At 39.3% G+C, this 21,321-nt stretch overlaps 1 protein-coding gene across 1 annotated transcript in view; it reads right to left on the minus strand.

The window, feature by feature from the left end:
- Nucleotides 1-21,321, minus strand: part of BMPR1A (bone morphogenetic protein receptor type 1A) — a 130,905-nt gene that overhangs the window by 51,784 nt on the left and 57,800 nt on the right. The window contains exon 2 of the mRNA XM_004709200.2: nucleotides 10,828-10,951. The gene's annotated coding sequence lies outside the window, so the exon portion shown is untranslated. The remainder of the gene's footprint in view (nucleotides 1-10,827; nucleotides 10,952-21,321) is intronic.

Here is a 21,321-nt window from a genome sequence, read left to right on the forward strand (position 1 = left end):
AAAACCCAGTGAAGCCCAATTCTGCTCTAACACATGGGGACACATAGTTAGGCTGGTTTTATTTTACAGAGAATCACTGTTTCAGACTGAATATGAATAAGGAAACAGCAGTGCCAGAAACTGTTGGGACCCAGTGGAGAGCAAAAAGGCAGAGCCAGAAGCCTGAAAAACATTACAGCTGGAAAAATTAGGGAACCCCTCAAAAAGCCTTAAATACTTAGAAAATTAAGTCAATAAATTGCCTTCATTTTCTTAGGTCAGGGGGAGTCAGTGTCTGTTACAACCAAAAACAGTACTGATGATAGGAAAATCAAAGGGATCAGTACAATGGCATAGTCTGGTGTAGATTAGCAAACATTTAAAGGATTTCTGAATAAAGTCAAATGTCTAATTACAAAAGATACTTGCTAGCACATATGTTGTGCTCTTACTCCCAAAATTGCTACATTAGCGACTCTAATTTGAAAGAAAGGAAAAAAAATAACTATTTGATTGTTATCACTCCTCTATACAAACACTCCAATGGTTCTTCAAAAAATTCAGAGGAAACACTAAATTTTTCTTTTTTTAATCATTCCATTCAACTAACTCATCACAATACATACATACATACATTGTGTCAAGCACATTTGTACATTTGTTGCCATCATTATTTTCAAAACATTTTTTCTTTTTTCCCCCTCATTTATCCTTCCCTCACGAAACCTTGATAATTTATAAATTATAATTTTTTCATGTCTTACACCGATCAATGTCTCCCTTCACCCACTTTTCTGTAGTCTGTCCCCCAGGGCGGGGGTTATATGTAGATCATTGTGATTGTTCCCCCTTTCTCCTCCCACCTTTCCCTTACCCTCCTGGTATTGCTACTCTCATTATTGGTCCTGAGGGGTTTATCTGTCCTGGATTCCCTGTTTCTCCAGCTCTTGTCTGTACCAGTGTACATCCTCTGGTTAAACCGGATTTGTAAGGTAGAACTGGGACCATGATAGTGGGGAAAGTTGGAGCTAGAGGAAAGTTGGATGTTTCATCGGTGCTATACTGCACTCTCGCTGGATAGTAATTCCTCTCAGTTACATTACCCTTGATCAAGCCCTGCCAGGCCTCCTACACCCTCCTCGCCATAGATTTTAGATCACTTGTTGTTCTCTAGTCCCTGGGTTTGTTAACACCTACTTCCTTTCTCCAGCCACCCTCTCTCCCATGCCCTACCCCCAAACCTTCAGTCCAGTTTTTATTCTTCTCCAGATTGTTTGTCCTGCCTATGTTATCTAGATAGACCTGCAGAGATAACACATGCTTGGAAAAAAAAAACCAGAGAAAAATAAAACAGAAGAAAACACAACAAGAAAAAAACCAATGACCAAAAACACCCACAAAAGCCTATAAATAGTTCAAGGTCTATTGTTGACCTTTATGAGTGCTTTCTGGTTGACTCTGATGGGGTGCCACGGCCTGGCCCCAAAGTCTATTTTGGGTATTCCCTGGGGACTTCCTTGGTCTGCTCCCCTTGCTGCTCTGTTGCATGCCCTTAGGGTTTCACCTCTGTGTGGTGGTGTCAGATCAGCTCAAGGAAGAGCTAAATTTTTCAATGGCCCAAAATAGCCTACTCAAGCCATGCTGTACTCATTATTTCTGCAAGAGGCCAGGCCTGGTCTGGGGCAAGATTTCTGTGTTTGCCTGTATCTCACCCCTTCTTATTCGCTGTGTTCCTGTCTAGCTCATTTTAAAACTGTAAGTTCATTCCCAGACTTGGCACTTCTTTTTTTTATAAAGATCATTTTATTGGGCTCTTACAGCTCTTATTAACAATTCATACATCAATTGTATCAAGCATATTTGTACATGTGGGGCCATAAATTATTTTCTACATATTTACTTTCTATTTGAGCCCTTGGTATCAGCTCATTTTTCCCTCCCTCCGCCACTTGTGACCCGTTGATAAATTATAAATTATTTTCATATCTTATACCGACTGCTGTCTCCCCTCCCCCAAGGTTTCTGTTGTTCATCCCTCCTCCCCAGGGGGGAGTGGTTATATGTCAATCATTGCGATTGGTTCACCCTTCCTGCCCTCCCATTTCCCCCTCCCCTCCTGACAGACCTGGCACTTCAATAGCCAAAAACCAAACACACTGCTACTGAGCTGACTCCAACTTCTAGTGATCATGTAAGACAGAGCAAAACTCTCCCAGTGGATTCCCGAGACTACAAAATCTTTACAGGAGTAGAAAGCCTCACCTTTCTTTCAAGGAGCGGCTGGTGGTTTTCAAACTGCTGACCTTATAGTTAACAGCCCATCAATAATTCATTTCACCACCAGGGCTACTTGTCACTGACTGCTCTGTCCCTTGCTATTTCTCTTCTGTAACACCATCCTCTAAAATGTTGGGCTGTGTGTGATCTGCATGGTTGGTAACAACAGCTCCAAGAGAGAAAGACTGGATTTTCTACTCCTGAAAACCTTTAAAGTCTCAGAAACCCACAGCAGGGTCACTATGGGTCAGCAGTGACTCGATGGCAGTGTATTAATTCTACAGCTAGTTCACTATTTTGTTTACTGTCATTTCCTCCACCGCCACACATACCTCTGTATTGAGGGCTCTTACAGCTCTTATAGCAATCTACACATTGTAACAAGCAGTTTGGTACCTATGTTGCCATCATCCTTCTCTATACATTTACTTTCTATTGAGCCCTCAGTGTCAGCTCCTCAAGGACGGGGATTTTAATGTGTCTTATTCAGTTTGTATTTTTAGATTTTGGAACACTGGTTGGCACACAGTTGGTAGTAAATTCATATTTGCTGAGGAAATGAACACATTTAGCAAAAGAAATTAAAACATGCCAGTGCCTCTGACTTTTACAGACAAGCCAGACTTTCCCCAAAGAGCTGTGTTTTAGATAAACTATCCCATTTCCTTACCTCAGCACAACTGAAATGATACAAAAACCACATCACTTCCTTTTGCTCACATAAAGTCTTGATTTGTGTTAAGATCCAGTAAGGAAAAATTTCCATTGTTTCCAAGCAAGTTTCATATATAAATTAAAAGGTCACAAGAAAGGTTTGTATAAGTAAACATATCATTTCCTAGGATCTAAAATATTACTTAAAGATAACAATGGTTTAGGTTATACTCTTACAGTAGCACATCATTACACAAAGTTAGATAATTGTGGAAAGAGTGAGGGAAAATACAGGATTTCCAGTAAAATACTGAGTAATAGTAGTAAGCAGGGACATTCTTGATTTGCTCTAGATCTTAGAGAATAGAGTTTCTAGTTTTACATCATCATGTAAAAACATTAGCTACAGGTGTATGGGTTTAAAAAGGGGGGGTGGGGGTGTTAAACCAAGATGGGGAGAGAAACTCACTGCCATCAACTTGATTCTGACTCACAGCAACTACGTGAGACAGGGAACTGCTGTTTTGGGCTTCTGCAGGTGTAGATCTTTATGGAAACAGAAAGGCTTACCGCCTTGTTCCCCAAACCGTTGTCGGTTCCAAACTGCTGACCATGTGTAGGCAGCACAACACGTAATCAATCCACTATGGCTATTTTTCTAATTTTTATCATGAGTCCTGTCAAATTATTATTCTGTAATCAACTGATATTATCATGAGCTTTCCCTTAAGCCCGTTTATGTGACAGATTACATAAACAGATGTTTAAATGCGTGTTGAATTTGATGAATTAATATTTTCTTGATGATTTTTGTACATGCGACATTGGTCCGTAGTTTTCCTTTCTTTTGATGTCTTTGGTTTCAGTATTAGGGTAGTTTTAGCTTCAGACAAAGCTAAAAAATATTTTACTTTTTAGAAAAATTGCAGAGAATTCTATCAGTCTTTTCCTTAAATGTTTGGTTATTACAATTCAACAGTGAAATCATCTGGGTCTGATGCCTTCTATTTGGAAAGCTTAATTACTTATTTTGTTTACTTGATAAGACTATAGAGCAGGGGTCCTCAAACTTTTTAAACAGAGAGCCAGTTCACTGTCCCTCAGACCCGTTGGAGGGCCGGACTATAGTTAAAAAGAAAAAACTATGATCAAATTCCTTTGCACACTGCACATATCTTATTTTGAAGCAAAAAAACAAATGGGACAAAAACACCCAGCAGGCCGGATAAATGCCTCAGCGGGTCGCATGTGGCTGGCGGGCCGTAGTTTGAGGATACCTATTTTAGAGGTTCGGCCCCACTATGAGACACAACATCTCTCACTGACTCATAGCCCTACAGGGGACAACACTGGAGACACAGTGTGGGAATTGCCCCTGATGTGATCCCACCACACGGAGGCAAAACACTAAGGGAGTGCAAACAGAACAGCAAGGGGAACAGAATAATGAAGTTCCCAAGGAAAACCAAAAATAAGACTTTGGGGCCAGGGCTTGTCACCCCATCAGACTCGACCAGAAAACACTCCTAAAGGCCAACAAACAGTCCTTGAACTAACTACAAGCTTTTCTTTTTTGGTTCTTGTGTTGTGTTGTTTTGTTTTGTTTTGTTTTTGTCATTGGCTTTTTGTTGTTGTTTTGTTGTCTTGTTTTTTGTTATATCTCTGCAGGTCTGTCTAAATGAGATAGGCTGAATGAACAATCTGGAGGAGAAAACAAGGGGACTATCGGGGGGACATGGGAGAGGGTGAGGTAGGAGGAAAAGAAGTGGTGTTAACAAAGGAACAAGGGAATAACAGGTGATCCAAATCGGTAGTGAGGAGGGTGTAGAAGGCCTGGTAGGGCATGATCAAGGGTAATGTAACCGAGAGGAATGACTGTAATCCAAATGAAGACTGAACATGATACCGGGACAAGAGGAAAGTCAAAGGAAATAGAGGAAAGAGCTAGGAGGCAAAGGGCATGTATAGAGGTCTAAAAATGGGCATGTACATATGTAAATATATTTATATATGGGATGGGGAAATATATTTTGTGCATTATTTATAGGTTTAGTATTAAGGTAGCAGAAGGACAGTGGGCCTCCACTCAAGTACTCCCTCAATGCAAGAATGCTTTGTTCTATTAAACAGTCATTCCATGATGCTCACCTTCCTGACGTCATTGTAGAAGACAAAACGGGTGTATAAGCCAATGTGGTGAAGAAAGCTGATGGTGCCCGGCTATCAAAAGATATAGCATCTGGGGTCTTAAAGACTTGAAGGTAAACAAGTGGCCATCTAGCTCAGAAGCAATAAAGCCCACATGGAAGAAACACACCAGCCTGTGTGATCATGGGGTGCTGAAGGGATCAGTTATCAGGCATCAAAGAACAAAAAATCATATCATTGTATGCTCACCTCCCCAATACGATTCCTGAAGACAAATGGGTGCATAAACAAATGTGGTGAAGAAAGCTGATGGTGCCGGGCTGTCAAAAGATATAGCATCTGCGGTCTTAAAGGCTTGAAGGTAAACAAGTGGCCATCTAGCACAGAAGCAACAAAGCCCACATGGAAGAAGCACACCAGCCTGTGTGACCTTGAGGTGTTGAAGGGATGAGGTATCAGGAATCAAAGAACATAAAATCCTATCATTGTGAATGAGGGGGAGTGCAGAGGGGAGAGCCCATCTGTAGGCAACTGGACACCCCCTTACGGAAAGGTCACGGGGAGACGAGCCAGTCAGGTTGTAGGGTAGCAAGGATGAAACATACAACTTTCCTCTAGTTCCTAAACGCTTCCTCCCACCCCACTCTCATGATCCCAATTCTACCTTACAAATCTGGCTAGACCAGAGGACGTACACTGGTATAGATAGGAACTGGAAACAGGGAATCCAGGACAGATGATCCCTTCAGGACCAGTGGTAAGAGCAGCAATACCAGGAGAGTGGAGGGAGGGTGGGATGGAAAGGGGGAACTGATTACAGGGATCTACATATAACCTCCTCCCTGGGGGACCAGACAACAGAAAAGTGGGTGACGGGAGACGTTGGACAGTGTAAGACGTGACAAAATAATAATTTATAAACTATCAAGGGTTCATGAGGGAGGGGGGAGCAGGGAAGGAGGGGAAAAATGAGGAGCTGATGCTAGGGGCCTAAGTGTAGAGCAAATGTTTTGAAAATGATGAGGGTAACAAATGTACAAATGTGCTTTATACAATTGATGTATGTATGGATTGTTATAAGAGTTGTATGAGCCCCCAATAAAATGATTTAAAAAAAACCAAGACTATAGAGTTTATTATTTCTTCTTGTTCAAGTTTTGGTAGATTGTGAATCTCATTTATCAAATTGCTACACACAGAGTTTTATAGGATATTCCCTCACCATCAAATTATAATGTCCATGGTATCAACAGTGATGGCACCTCTTTGCCATAATTTCCCATCGTTCCTCATGTATAACTTGTGTATAATTTTGGTTGTTTGTCCCCTTTGTTTAGCTTGGGTAAAGGTTTACCAATTTTATTGATCTTTTTAAATAACCCATTTTTCATTTTGCTAATTAAAAAAAAAATTTCCTGTTTTCAAATCCACTGGTTTCTGCTATAGTTTTTCTGTATTTATTTCCGGCTTACTTTGGATTTAATTTGTCTTTGTTCTAATTACCTAACGTAGAACTTTGGATTTTTTGTCATAGGTTCTTCTTTTTCCATATATGTATTCAATGACCTAGATTTTCTTCTAATTGCCACTTCTGTGGCATACCACAAATCACGATGTTACATTTTATAACTTTATCTCAGTACTACTTTAGATTTTCTAGCAAAATGCACAATAGTCTCCCCATTCTCAATTCTAAGAGGTATTCCGGCTGTTCTTCCAAAGCAGATTTGTCCATTCTTTAGGCAGCATGTTAGTCTGGACTGACTAGAGAAACAAGTTCATAGACACTCATATGTGTGTCAGATAGAGAACTTTATATCAAAGAGCAATTGTACATTAAGAAAACATCCCAGACCAGTCCATATCAAGTCCTTAAGCCCAATATTACCCCATATGTTGATATTAGTCCATAAATTCCTCTTAAGACTCACACAGTCATGTAATGAAGCCAAATGCAGAAAGATCACAGGGCAGTGGATGGAAAGTCTTGTGGACCCAGTGGTGGTGAAAGCATCTCAGCACCTATATGGGTCTCCACATGGCTCCTCCAGCTCCAGGGCTCTGGCTCCATCAGCATAACTACCCATGTGACTTGTCAACAGGAATGTCTCACAGGGAGTAGAAGCAGAAAGAGGGTGTATCTGGCCTCCAGTGTGCTATTTATCTCCACTGCGCCTCCAAATGAGGTCATCAAGCTACGACCTGATTGACAGGCTAGATTCTATCCCTTCCCAAGTTGACAGATTATATACTGCTACAGGCAATTCATGGTATAATCAACATTCTCCATCAACACCATAATTCCAATGCATCACTTCTTTTCTGGTAAAGTCTCTATTCATATCCTCTTCCCATTTAAAAAATGGATCGTTCCCTTTTTGTCACTGTGGATGTGTTGACATTTTCAATACATTTTAGAGATCAGTTCACTGTTGCTTTGCTGCTGTCAAAAAAAATTCCCAGTGCAAAAACTTTCACTTACTCTTTAAGTGGTCTTTTGGCGCACATAAATGCTTTTGTTTCAGGTAGGCTCCGTCATCTGGTTTATTTTCTGCTACTATACATTCTTAGACGTGTTTAATAGTGTATTATGCCCCCTTAGTATTTTTTCTTTGAGGATCTTTATAGTGGGTCTTTGATCCATCTTGAGTTAAGTTTTTGTACACGGTAAAGGTATGAAGCCAATTTCATATTTTTACAAATGGAAATACAGCTTTGCTAGCACATGTGTTAAAAAGAGCATCTCCTCCCCGTTTAATGAGCTACAGCCCTTTGCCACAAAACTAAGACGTTGATGTTCAGTGGGTGGATCCTTTAATTCTTTCTTGCCCTATCTCAATTTTACTTATCTTTCGAAGTCCAACTCAAATAACTTTACCTGTTTTCTAGAAGCATTAATTTACTCCTATGGTATTCATCACTTTTGTCTGATAATGTTCTTTTTAATTACATACACACATCTTCCTAACAATACTATAAACCTGGGTGTGGAGATGGGTGGGGGGAAAGGGGGTTGGAAACAAGATGATGAAAATATTCATGAAACATTATAGTAAAGTCAAGCTGATAGGGCTTAACCTCTCTTTTGAGTGTTAGAAGCAAAAGATGAGGACTAAGATACAGCACTGAGACTGTGAGCCTGGACAACAAAGAGAGCCATTAAGAGAAGGGGGAGCCACCACTGCCTGTGAACCACAGTGATTTAAGAGTGAAGTCTGAGCTATCACGACACCAAGTCATATTACAAGCAGCTGGAAATGTCACACTAGTGAGATGAAGTTGAAGAAATCATTTTATTTTGTAGTTAAGTTGTTAAAATCATGAGTTTAGAAAAGTTCCAAGGAAAGAAAAGAGAAGAATTTGAAAGATAAAGCCTTGGGAAGATAATTATTTGAGAAGAGAATAAAAAGAAAATAGATTGTGAAGGAATAATTAAGAAGTTATTAAGCATAGGACCATGGAAACCAAGGAAGCTTCAAGTAAAGAAAAATGATTATTAATATTGGAAATCAACATATGTGAAAAATAATAAACTATTTAAAAAGTCAGATGCACCCCCACCCCCACTGCACATGTACTCATTTGGTAGAAGAAAAAGATGTATGGATGGTAGAAGCAGTGAGCAAAGCCTACAGTTTCCATATGTCTGGAGGGGCAGACCACTTCATAAAAGGGTATATGCTATGTATATTTTACAATGCAAATATACAATGCTATGTATATTTTACAAAATTCTTGCCTAGCCATTTGAGTGTCTAAATGATCTTGAAGTAACAAACTTTATTTCTCAATATGTGTTGTTTTATACAAGTTACTTTTCCTATTCTTACCTTCTTGCAGTTCCTCTATTTCCTAAAGAAAATTTTATCCACAAAGATTTATTCTTCTAAAATATGTGAGAGTTTCAGAGTAATATAAACATTTGGGGGTTTCCCCCTAAATTGTATTTTATTGTATTTTGAGAATACATATATAGCAAAACATGTACCCGCTCAACAGTTTCTACTTATAAAATTTAATGACATCAAAAAAATTAACGACATTAAATTCTTCTGGTGTAATTTTCAACCTCCTTTTCTAAGTGGCTCCTCTTCTAAGAACATAAACTCATTGCCCCCTTAGGTTTCCATTTAATCTTTCAAGTTGCTGTCGTGAATTGGATCTCATATAGATATTTCTTAAAAGAACCTAAAGTTTAAGGCAGATCTTGCTTTACTAGTTAAGCCAAGATATTATTTGGTTTTAAAATTAATTCAGAGGCTATTTTTGGTTTAAAGATTTAAAAGTCATCCCAGGGCAATAGTTTCAGGGTTCATCCAAACCTCATTGCTCCATAAGTCTAGAATCCATAAAAACGTCAATTTCTGTGGTGCTTTCTTCCTCTCCCTCAACCCACGTTTGATCAGAAGTCTTCCATGGACTGTTTGATCAAAATGTTTAGTAATGGTAGCTGGGCACCATTTAGTTCTCATGTCAAAGGAGGCAGTTTTCATAGGCACATCGGCCATATATTCCATAGTCTCCTTTTCCCGTTGGCTCGCCTTCTCCTTCCCCTGCTATTCAAGACGAAGAGACCAATTGTGCCTGGAATGCAAGTTCTTAAGACCCCAGCAAGCATTATAACACATCAGAATACAGAATAGATGCATCAGATATACCATTAGGCCAATTAACTGAGATGTCTCATGAAACCATGACTCTGAATCTCCAAACCAAAGAACTAAACCCCATGAGGTATTTGGTTGTACATAAGCAGCCTCAGCAGGTATTCTAATTTTTGTTATTAAAAAAAAAAAAAAAAAAAAGCTTGCAACTTCTGTCAATTCAACTTTTTATAGGTTTGCAGCTTATTGACAATGATTTTAACTGTGCAACCCTACCTTTAATTAATGCAATTTTTGTAAAGAACTATTTCTTAATAAATGGTTCATCCGTAACTTTCCTCTGTAACCTTTAGGGCGAAGAAGTAAACCACTGCCTATTTTCTACAGTGACAGTATCACTCACTGCCATAAAGCCAATTCCAACTCACAGTGACTCTAGGACAGAGTAGAACTGCCCCTTTGAGCTTCCAGAGCTGTCAATCTTTACAGAAACAAAAAAACCTCATCTGGATTCAAACTACTGACCTTGTGGTTATAGTCTAATGTGTAAACCACTATGCCACTACAGCTCAACTGGGCCCATACAGGACAGGGTAGAACTGCCCTCTGGGTTTCGGTGACTCCAATCTCTACAGGAGAAGGTCTTGTCTTTCTCCCTTGGGGTAGGTGGTGGTTTCAATCTGCGAACGTTGTGGTTAGCGCCCAGCACATTACCCCAGTACACCATCCAGGGTCCTCAGTTACAACGTAGTCAAAACCACAATCCAACCCCCGCCATCAAGTCCGTTCTGACTCAAAGGGGCCGTATGCAGAAGTCTCCAAGACTGGAAATCTTTATAGAGACAGTCTCATGTTTCTCCTTTGGAGCCAGTGGTTTTAAACCACTGACCTTTTGGTTAAAGCTCAACACTTCTCCCACAGCACTACCAGAAACTCTTACAAAATAACAGTATTATTAGGAAATAATAAATACTGCTCATACTAAAGAGATTCAACACTTATAAGGATGGGTAAATATATTAGAATTACTTATAAGCATATAAGGACTGTGAAAGAAACAAAAAGAAGCCGAAATAAAGTTGTGGCATTATACTATTTTATAATCAATTATTTGCGCTAGTGATAGGAAAACTGTTAATATTTTTCTAAAATGTCTTTTCCTTACCTCAGAGATGTGGCTAGATGTGGCTAATAAAATTGTACTTCCAATCTTCTCCAAACTGCTTTGATCTATGCTTCCACCTCATGAATTCCAAGACTGTATTAAAATGATGCATATTTTCATAAATCTGTTCAGGAAAGAAAAATGAATAAATATACTTAAAATGGAAACAAGTTTCTCATTTTGAATATTTTCAACTAGAAATAGCATTAAAAATGCATTGAGTATGAAAAATGATTAAGTTCCCAGGTTACAAATGTCTAACTTGAGGGCAACTCCTACAAACCTTGTGATGCTATGTACATTTGCCCTCAAGGTAGAAACCAGAGAGCCAAAATTGGTATTAGCACCAAATCCTTTATCATAATCACTCCTTCACATAATCACAACATGTGTAACTTTTAAATCATTGAAGCGGATTTGCTGCCCCTCTCATGCGCCCAGTTCCCCCTCTAAAAAAAGTAATTTTAAAGGAGAACTTTACTTATGCAGAAAAATCTCATCTTGATTTGAAAAGTAGGATACAACACTTTAAAAATCTATGACTTCTACAGTATTTAAGTTTCTATTTAGGCAAAAATGTATTTCACCACATGGTTATTTTATCTTTTCATTACCACAAAGTCCCAGTGACCTCTATTAATACCATTAAAACTCGTACCTAATTAGGAATTAACATTAGCATAAATGGCAATAATCTAAGTCATGAATAGATTTCAACTATGTTAATACCATCATTGGTATTCTCCTGCTTTAAGGAACCATCATTGGGGAGGGGGGGTAGCATTTAAAACTTCTAATTTATTTAAAGATAGTGTGCTATATGTACTCAGAGATCTTAAAAACAATTCCATTACAGAAAGCTTTTAGCTGACACTTCAAATAGCAAACTATTCTTTTTTTTTTTTTAATGGGAAATTTAGAAAGTTGTATGTCCATTATAAAGTAAAATACTTTGGTCTTCAAGTCCATCTTGAAGTGAACTTTCGTAGTATTGGCAATAATGATTAAATTCACCCAAACTGGGGCAACCTGAAAAGGCCTGGTCTATCAGCAGGCCTTCTTAAAGACTATAGTCTCCTGTAGCAGACAAGCAGGTTCAACTTCATGATCCAACTACGAAAGACAGACTAACCTTGAAAGCCATTGGTAATGCTTTTCAGTTACAGGAGTCTTTAGCAGCTGCCTCAATTCACTGGTCACCATAACTTAAGCAGTTCTCTAGTATTTTTTAGGGTCATCAGATTACTGTAAAACTCGTGCATCATCACTCAGAGAATTGGGGGCTGGGTAATTGGAGACTTGGGTTTAGTTTCCTTCTAAAATGTTCATAATACTACAAAATTTCCCTTCTACTAATCAAAATATAAATATATTGTGTTTCGATTTTAGGAATGGCATAAATATTTTCCTCCAAAGCTATTATTTGCCACAACCTTCCTTACAGGTCTGTATGGAGGGAGAGGGGGGTACTACCAAGCTTAGATTTATTCCCTCCCTCACAAGCAACCTATCAAAATGTCTTTCTTTAAAAGGATATGGCCTGATTTTAATTTTACCAAGTACTTATTTCTAGTGGGCCAAATAATAAATAAAACAGTGTGTATGTAAGCCACTCATTAATGCATATTTAATACAGCACTATCTATGACACCAACTCTTTCCTTGGTAGGAGCCCTAGTGTCAAAGAGGTAAAGCTCCCAGCTGCTAAGTTAATTATCAGTGGTTTGAATCCTGCAGTTAGTCTAAGGGAGAAAGAAGTGGCAGTCTGCTTTTGTACAGATTCTCTCTTTGGAAACCCCGGGGACCAGTTCTACTCTATACTGTACAGGATAACAAGGTTGGTTTCTTTAATAATAAAAAAAAAAATCCAAATTAAACATCACATTTTAGACTAAATCCTAAAGTAACAAACAAGGGAAATACACAAACAAAAGAACCTTCTATAGGGTCCAGGACCCCAAATTACCTTTCCTCCATTTTTTCATATGCAAGGGGTTCCTAAAGTTCCTGGGACCACAGAATTGAAAGACAACGGAACTTTTCCATGAATTTTTTAAGTCCTCTAATAAAGGAGCACTTGGCAAAATCTGGAATTCAAAAAATTGTTTCTAAAGATTGAACTTCATATATCCCATTGCCAACTCTTAGTGACTTCTTTAGTACAGAGTAGAAATGCCCCACAGGACTTCCAAAACAGTGAGTCTATAGAAGCAGATTGCTACCTCTCCCTCCAAGTAGCTGGTAGATGGTACTAGCCAAGAGAAATTAAAATGTGTCTACATAAGGACTTGTATTCATGCCCTGAAAACATAATTTTTAACACCCTAAATGGAAACAATTCATCAACTGGTGAATAAACAAAATGCACTGGGAGGTGGGGGTGCATTGTAATGAAACACTATTTTTAAGCAATCAAGAAAACAAAAATCCTCACAACTTGATAATACCGAAAGAGTGAAGTTGTCAAGGATTTCATTTTACTTGGATCCAAAATCAACACCTACGGAAGCCATGCTCAAGAAATCAAATGAGGTATTATATTTGGTAAATCTGCTACACAAGCCCTCTTTAAAACAGTAAGGAACAAAGATATCACTTTCAGAACTAAGGTGTGGCTGACCCAAATCATAGTATTTTCAATTGCTTTATGTGCATGTGAAAACTGGACGATGAAGAAGTAAGATTGCAAAAGAGTTGATACATTTGAAGGAAGGCACTGATGCAGAAAATTAAAAATACCTTGGACTGTCAGAAGAACAAACAAATCTGTCTTAGAGGAAGTTCAGACAGAATGCTTGTTAGAAGTAAGGATGGCAACAAAAACTGGAAGATACTAAATGAGACAAGACTAATAAATAGGTGTCAACAATGGCCTCAAACATGACATCCATGGGGACAACACAGGACTGAGTGGCTGTTGGTTTCAAACTGCTGACCTTGCAGCCCAATGCCTAACTTCCTGAAGTGTTATCTATACAGAGATAGTCATCTCAAGGAAATGATTCACACACTATAGACACTTATTATTTTGCTAGGTGACATCAAGTCAGTTCCAACTCAGAGCAATGTAACAGAACAATGGCCAGTCCTGTGTCGTCCTCACAATTGTTCCTATGTTAATAATGATACAGGCAAAATCAATACTAGAAATATAATATATTTTAAGATTAGTTTGTTAAAATCCAAAATGTAATAGACAACTCCCTTACATTAAAAATTCAGCTGGGATGCTAAACTGGGGAAGGAGACTAACAAGGTCAGGAAGATAAGTAGCCAGACTGGAAACATCACCCCAATTTAGATAAACAAGAGCACAATGAAGCTTCAGGGGATGGTGATCTCATGGCCCCTGGAGAAACATTGGTATAGATCATTTCGTAGTGATCATTGTAGAACCTACCTTCTTAGAGTATCAAATGCATCTTGTGACATTGTAAAAACTTGCCAATCTCCTAAATTATTGTCCAGCCCACCCCCCACCCCCATTGCTTGTATATTAATTTGTGGGGTCAGGACTGTACTCTGAAACACCTCAGAGGAGAAACCTGGCTGTTTTCCTTCTGCAAAAACTTGCAGAAATAAACTTAGAATTTCTCAAATCAACCAGGTCTTCTTTGTTTTTGGCTACAGTGACACACTCTCTCAGACACCTTGCAGTCCAACAACAATAAGTCCCAAGACACACAGCTGCAGAAACTGATGAATCCAAGATCAGCAGCAAACTTTGTAAGAATGTCCCTATACCAGAAGTTTTCCAAAAGTTTGCCCCCAAAATTCCAGTATATTTAATCCCATTTTCCATTAATTTCTTGAAGACACACACGCCTTGAACTTGATGAAGCATGTGCTGAAGTAAAGTTTAAATCTATATAAAGTTTTATTGGCTGATCATTCATAACACACAATACATTATTTCAATCATATTAAGAGTTGTACAATCATCACCCCGATCAGTTTTAGAGCATTTTCTTATTTCTTGTAGTACTTATTGCTATTAGCCACCACTTCCGCAAACCTACCCTGCCCTAACCCCAAGAAATCATTGGAACAGTTACTGGCACTACAGGTGTGCCTATCCTGGACTGCATATACAAAAAACATTTTCTTTTTACACAAAACATTTCAAAGAGAAAAACACCTAACAACAACAACAACAAAGTAAAACAGAGAATTATACACACACGCACAGGGACAGAGAATACCACCCCCCCAAAAAAATGGACACCTCCCCCGCCCGGCCCTGGGCTATGTATTTAAATTATTTTTATTAAACAACCTTATCACCTTCAAAGTACTCTCCATTACACTTAATATATTTGTCAAATCTTCAGTTACATTCTTGGAAACATTTTTCAAACTTATCTGTTTGGATGGCTAACAGGACCTCCCTCATTTTTTTCTTTACCTCTTCTATGTCACCACTGTCCTTTCATGTCCCCCTTACTTCACGGAAACAAAAAGAAGTTGCAAGGAGTGGGATCAACTAAGGTTAGGTACATGGGGCAAGAGAAGCATGCTGTTTTTCACCAAAAACTGGCACAATGAGATGGCTGTGTGAACAGGTACATTGTTGTGGTGGCAAACCAGTCCCCTGTCTGCCACAATTCAGGCCTTTTTTGTTGCACACTGTTACACAATCTTTTCAGAATCTCTAAATAGAAAGCTTGATTAACAGGCTAACCTGGTGGCAAAAACTCCAAATGCACTTTCCCCTCAAATAAAAAAACAAAAAACAAGTGATCATCTTCTTGGTCTTTGATTTTATTTGATGAGCTTTCGGGGGGTAAGGTGAAGATGGCCCCTTCCACTGGCTTGATTGATGTTTAGTTTCAGGATTGTAAGAAAAGCACATGTGGCCATGAACTATATGTTTTCAAAAAAGCTTTAAAATTAAATGTGCATATAAATAAATACAAAGATTTCCTTGGATTCTATAAAAGTATAATCTCTTTGATGCATCAAACCCTGTTTTTAAATGCTCCATTAAATAGAAGATTTTAAAAAACATATTGAGAAAGACAACACTGTATCCTGGCCCACCAAGCTCTCAGGACCACACTCCTGCTCAGAGCAGCCAAGGCACAGAAAGAATAATAGGGCCAGACCCACCAGGAGACATGACATACCCTCACTGACTCACAGCACTATGGGGGACAGCACTATGGGGAGACACAGTGTGGGAATGCCCAGTCTGACTGACCTCACCACACCAGGATGAAACACGACAGGGGTGCAACAGAGCAGCGAGGGGAGCAAAGCAACAAAATCCCCAAGGAATCCTAGTTTCTCCACGGAAAACTAAGAGGCAAAAGCTATTTATCGAGGTATAAATATAGGCACGTATATATGTAAATATATTAATATATAATGATAGGGATATATGTCTAGATCTATGTACATATTTATGTGAAGTATCAAGGTAGCAGATGGACATTGGGTCTCTACTCAAGTCCTCCCTCAACATAAAAACATTTTGTTCTAATAACGTGACATTCTGCGATGGTCATATTCCCGAAACAAGACACATATGCTGAAGTCAAAATGGGTGCATAAGCAAATGTGGTGAAGAAAGCTGATAGTGCCCGGCTATTAGGGTCTTAAAGGCTTGAAGTTAAACAAACAGTCATTTAGCAAGGTAGCAACAAAGCCCACATGGAAGAGGCACACCAGCATGTATCAATGGGATCAGGTATCAGAAGACCCAAAACAAAGAATCATACTGATGCAAACAAGGGGATTTGGAGTAGAGACCCAAAGCCCATCTGTAGACAATTGGACATCCCTTCACTGAAGGGTTACAAGGAAGGGATGAGCTAGCCAGGGTGCAGTATATATACAGCACATACGAAACACAACATTCCTCTAGTTCTTTAATGCTCTCCCCACCCCCTCCACTATCATGACCTCAGTTCTACCTTATAAACCAGCTAGACTGGAGCATGTACACTGGTACAGATAAGAGCTCTCAACACACAGAATCCAGACAGATAAACCCCTCAGGAACAATAATGGGAGTGGTGACACCATGAGGGTAGGGGGAAGGTGGATGCAGAAAAGGGGGAGAAAGGGGGAGCCAATCACAATGATCAAAATATAACCCCCTCATCCCCTATGAGCAACAGAAACAAGGGTGAAGGGAGACAGCGAACAGTGTAAGATATGAAAATAAAAATAATTTATACACTATCAAGGGCTTATGAGGGCGGGAGGATGGGGGACCAGGAAAAAAGAGCTGATACCAAGAGCTCAAGTAGAAAAAAATGTTTTGGAAATGATGATGGCAACACATGTACAAATGTGCTTGATACAACTGATGTATGTACTGTTATAAGAACCCCAATAAAATGATTTAATTTAAAAAATGTCTCAGAATAAGTCTATTTCCTAATTATATATACTCTAAGGCTATATTTAAAGTGTTCTCCAGAACTGCTAAAGCAAGTTATTAAGGTGGGCTGAATTCCTTTTAAAACAAGGGTATACTTTTTCCAAAAACTAATTACACCTTGTGAAAATAGGTAACTGACTACCTATCACCTCCAGGATAGTTAAGTCAGAATTTAATCCAATTAATGTCATCTATTTGGTTTATTTACTAGAAACTGTAATGGCTGTAGTATTTACAAGAGTAAATCACCAGGTTGTTTCTCCATGGAGCACCTGGTGGGCCCACACTTTTCAGTTAAGAGCCCAATGTTTCACCACTGGCCATAATGCCAAACTAAAAAAAAAAAAAAGCCCTCATTGCTATCTAGTCGCAGCCGACCCTATGTTCAACCTGGGTATTACTGTCCCTGTGGGTTTCTGAAACTATAACTCTTTACGGGAGTAGAAAGCTTCATCATTCTCCCGCAGAGTAGCTGGTGGTTTTGAACTGCTGACCTTGTGATTAGCAACACAACATGTAACCACAACACTACCAGGGCTCCTACATTAAATGTCCAATTGTCATCTATCCAAGATGTATACATCAATGAGGCTAAGCAAGTGGCACCCTACAATTATTGCAAATAGAAATGAAATTATTTTAAATTAACAGCATCCAGCAATGTCCAAACAATTCACTTAACAGCAAAGAGGGGGAATACAGACAGTCCCTGAGACATGTATATGGTAGTGTTGCTACATGGTCATAGGTTGGGTAAATACACAGGAAGGAAAGTTTCCATTGGGAAGCCTACACTTAAATACTTAAATGCATGTGATGAGAGGCAAGTAGTTAATTACTATAGTGCACCATCTTTTAAAGTATTGAGTCACATAGCGAAGGGAGGGGCTCATAAGTGGATGAGCAACAAACAGAGCAATCAAGATTCCAAAAACGAGCAACAATAGGAGAGTTTAAGACAGACAAGAAGCAACTATCGCAATACAATGGCACAACCCACCAGTCAGACCAGGCACTACCCATTTTCTTGTTCTTTGGGACTAAGTTTGCATATAATTCCTGAGAACAAGTTCAATGTCAAGGGCAAAAGAGTGAAAGGTGTGTGTGTGTGTGTGTGTGTGCGTGTAGGAGTGGGCACAGTACATTTTACAATTAAGACAAAATTCCTGAGAACAAGTTCAATGTCAAGGGCAAAAGAGTGAAAGGTGTGTGTGTGTGTGTGTGTGTGTGTGTGTGTAGGAGTGGGCACAGTACATTTTACAATTAAGACAAAATTTCCCAACTGAAAGCAATGTCTAATCAACTTGATTCACACTACACAAATGACTAACACCTATTTAATTTTAACACCTTGCATGCTTATCAAACACCGTCAATCCTGTCAGCACCAAACGAACAAAAAATATATAGCTCACTGCCAAATTCCAACTCATGGTTGCCCTAGAGTTTCTGAGACAGTAACTGTTTACAGGAGCAGAAAGCCCCATCTTTCTCCTGTGGAGAAGGGTTTTGAACTGCTGACCTTGCAGGATCACAGCCCACTGTGTAACCTGTACACCACCATGGCTCCTCCATGAAGCACAAAACATTGTTATTTTATAGGATCACTTCATTGCTGGCTAACTCAGGGCAAGCCATTTTACATGGACCTCCAAAGACTGACAGGATTTGATGAGCATACAAGGTACTACAATTAAACAGTTCCCCAGAAGACTGAGCAATGCCAAGACTTCTGGGAATCTTATCATTAAATATATTTCTGCAAAACAACTCCAATAATCATTCCAGAATGCCTTTTGTTTGCTCAAGGATCCTGCTCCCTTTGAAGTATCGGATGGTGGATGTTTAACCCAAATATTCTTTTCCCAAGACCTGTCTCTCTAAGATAATTGTGTTTCATGTGGCTTGTTCTTCTGCATTACCTTTGAAGAACCGAGGGTACATCCTGTATCATGAAACTGGAAATGCTATAAGCAAAAATGGTTGTTGCAATAGCCACAGCAGTACAGCAGTTCTCTGAAAGTGACTCCCATTTTGCAAGCAAATCTCGCCCCGTTCCCACAACCCTCTCTAATACATAGTTGATGTCTTCATTCTCAGAGACTTGATGCGTTTAATAGTTCTGGTGTCCAACACCTTAGGGCCCTGGTGGTGTAGTGCTTACACTTTAGGCTGTGATCCAAGCACCACCAGTAGCTCCATGGGAGAAAGACAGGGCTTTCTACTCCCCTAAACAGTTACAATCTCGGAAACTCTGGGGCTGCTATAAGCTGGCATCAACTCAACAGCAATGAGCTTTGGATTTGGGTTTGGTGTACGATGGTCTGGAACATCTTCCTTTAATGACCCAATCCGTTCACTAGTGGCCGAAGAGGATCCCTGCAAGCTACCCAGCCTTCCTCCCCACCTACCCCAAGTCTATGAGCCTTTTCAAAAGCCAACTTCACTGCAACAGTCGATTCTGACTCATAACGACCTTACAGGACAAACTGCCCCTGTGGATTTCCAACTCTGTTAACTCTTTTTTTTTTTTTTAAACATTTTATTAGGGGCTCATACAACTATTATCCCAATCCATACACACATCAATTGTGTAAAGTGCATTTGTACGTTTCTCAAAACATTTTCTCTCCACTTAAACCCCCGACATTAGGTCCTCATTTTCCCCTTCCTCCCCGCTCCCCCCTCCCTCATCAGCCCTTGCTTATAAATGGGTATTTTGTCATATCTTGCCCTGTCCGACGTCTCCCTTCACCCACTTTTCGGTTGTCTGTCCCCCAGGGAGGAGGTCACACACAGTTCCATGTAATCGGTTCCCTCTTTCCTACCCATTCTCCCTTTACCCTCCCTGTTTTGCCACTCACACCACTGGTCCTATAGGGCTCATCCGTCCTGGAACTCTGTTAACTCTTTACCGAAGTAGAAACTCTCATCTTTCTCCCACGGAGCAGCTGATGATTTTGAACAGCGGACTTGCAGTTAGCAGCCCAAACCACGAGGGTTCTTTGGATGAAATCCCAGAACAAGCTCCTCTCTCAACAACACAGCTTGACAGGGATCAACTATGTTTATCTCTCTTCCTTCCAGATGAGGTCTGACATTGAAGTTTTCTTCTGAATTAGGGGTCTTACCCACACCGGAGGCCTGGAGTTGAGGTCACTGTGACTAGTCAAAAACACCAGGGGGTTCCAGTTTGCTACACAACCTCAACAGGCTCAAGAGGAGTGTTTAACATCCTAACCACCATTTCTTTGCAGTGGCTTTTCTTTAGCCAAATTTGAGCTGCTCAAGATAATGGGATCCACAGAATCTAAAAACATATCACCAAAGTATTCTTTCCTGTGTACTGCCTTAGACACAGGAATTGAAAACTCCCTACATTCCCTTCCGCAAGGATGCCTGTGCTTACTTATCTTTGGTTATCACACCCAAAATTTCGTTAAATCTCTGGACCAACTTAACTATGGCTAATTTGGAACTGCAGTCACCTCAGCAAAGCTTATTCTCTTTGTATAAGATTGTTTATTTGGGGGACAAATTAGAAAAATGTTTAACAGTCTTAATTCTCCTGGAATTCACATTTCTTGTGGAAATGCCCTAAGATGGAACACAAGAATCTCCATGGAAGCTGTCTTCTTCAGAGCACTGGCTACTTGAAATGTTACCCTGATGTTTGAATCATATATTCAATAAACGCCAATCCATTTTCATTAATGGCTTAATAAGTTTCTTACTTTAACACCACAGTGCTAAAATGGAACAGCCCAAATAGAAAACTTATTTTAACTGGTATTGAGACCACAAACAAACTTAATAAATCTAAAACAGCCTCCTGAAAAAACTCTCTGCAGCAAATGGGAACATGAAACCTTAGCGGCTAAGGATTCAATCTTGCAAGCAAAAATCAGAAACAAAATGAATCTGTTTCGGATTATGAAAACAATCACTACATTTTCTTGGTGGATTAAAATCTGAAATAGCCATTTACAGGAACAAACAAAACTTAAGTGGGAAATTGTCCCTTTAAAAGGAAAACTTCAGCTAGTTAGTATTTATTATTATTATTATTAATCATTTTATTGGGAGCTATTACAGATATTATAACA

Source organism: Echinops telfairi, unplaced genomic scaffold (genome assembly GCF_000313985.2).
Source record: "Echinops telfairi isolate 266 unplaced genomic scaffold, ASM31398v2 ScPeMD7_2010;HRSCAF=2546, whole genome shotgun sequence".
Lineage (NCBI taxonomy): Eukaryota > Metazoa > Chordata > Mammalia > Afrosoricida > Tenrecidae > Echinops > Echinops telfairi.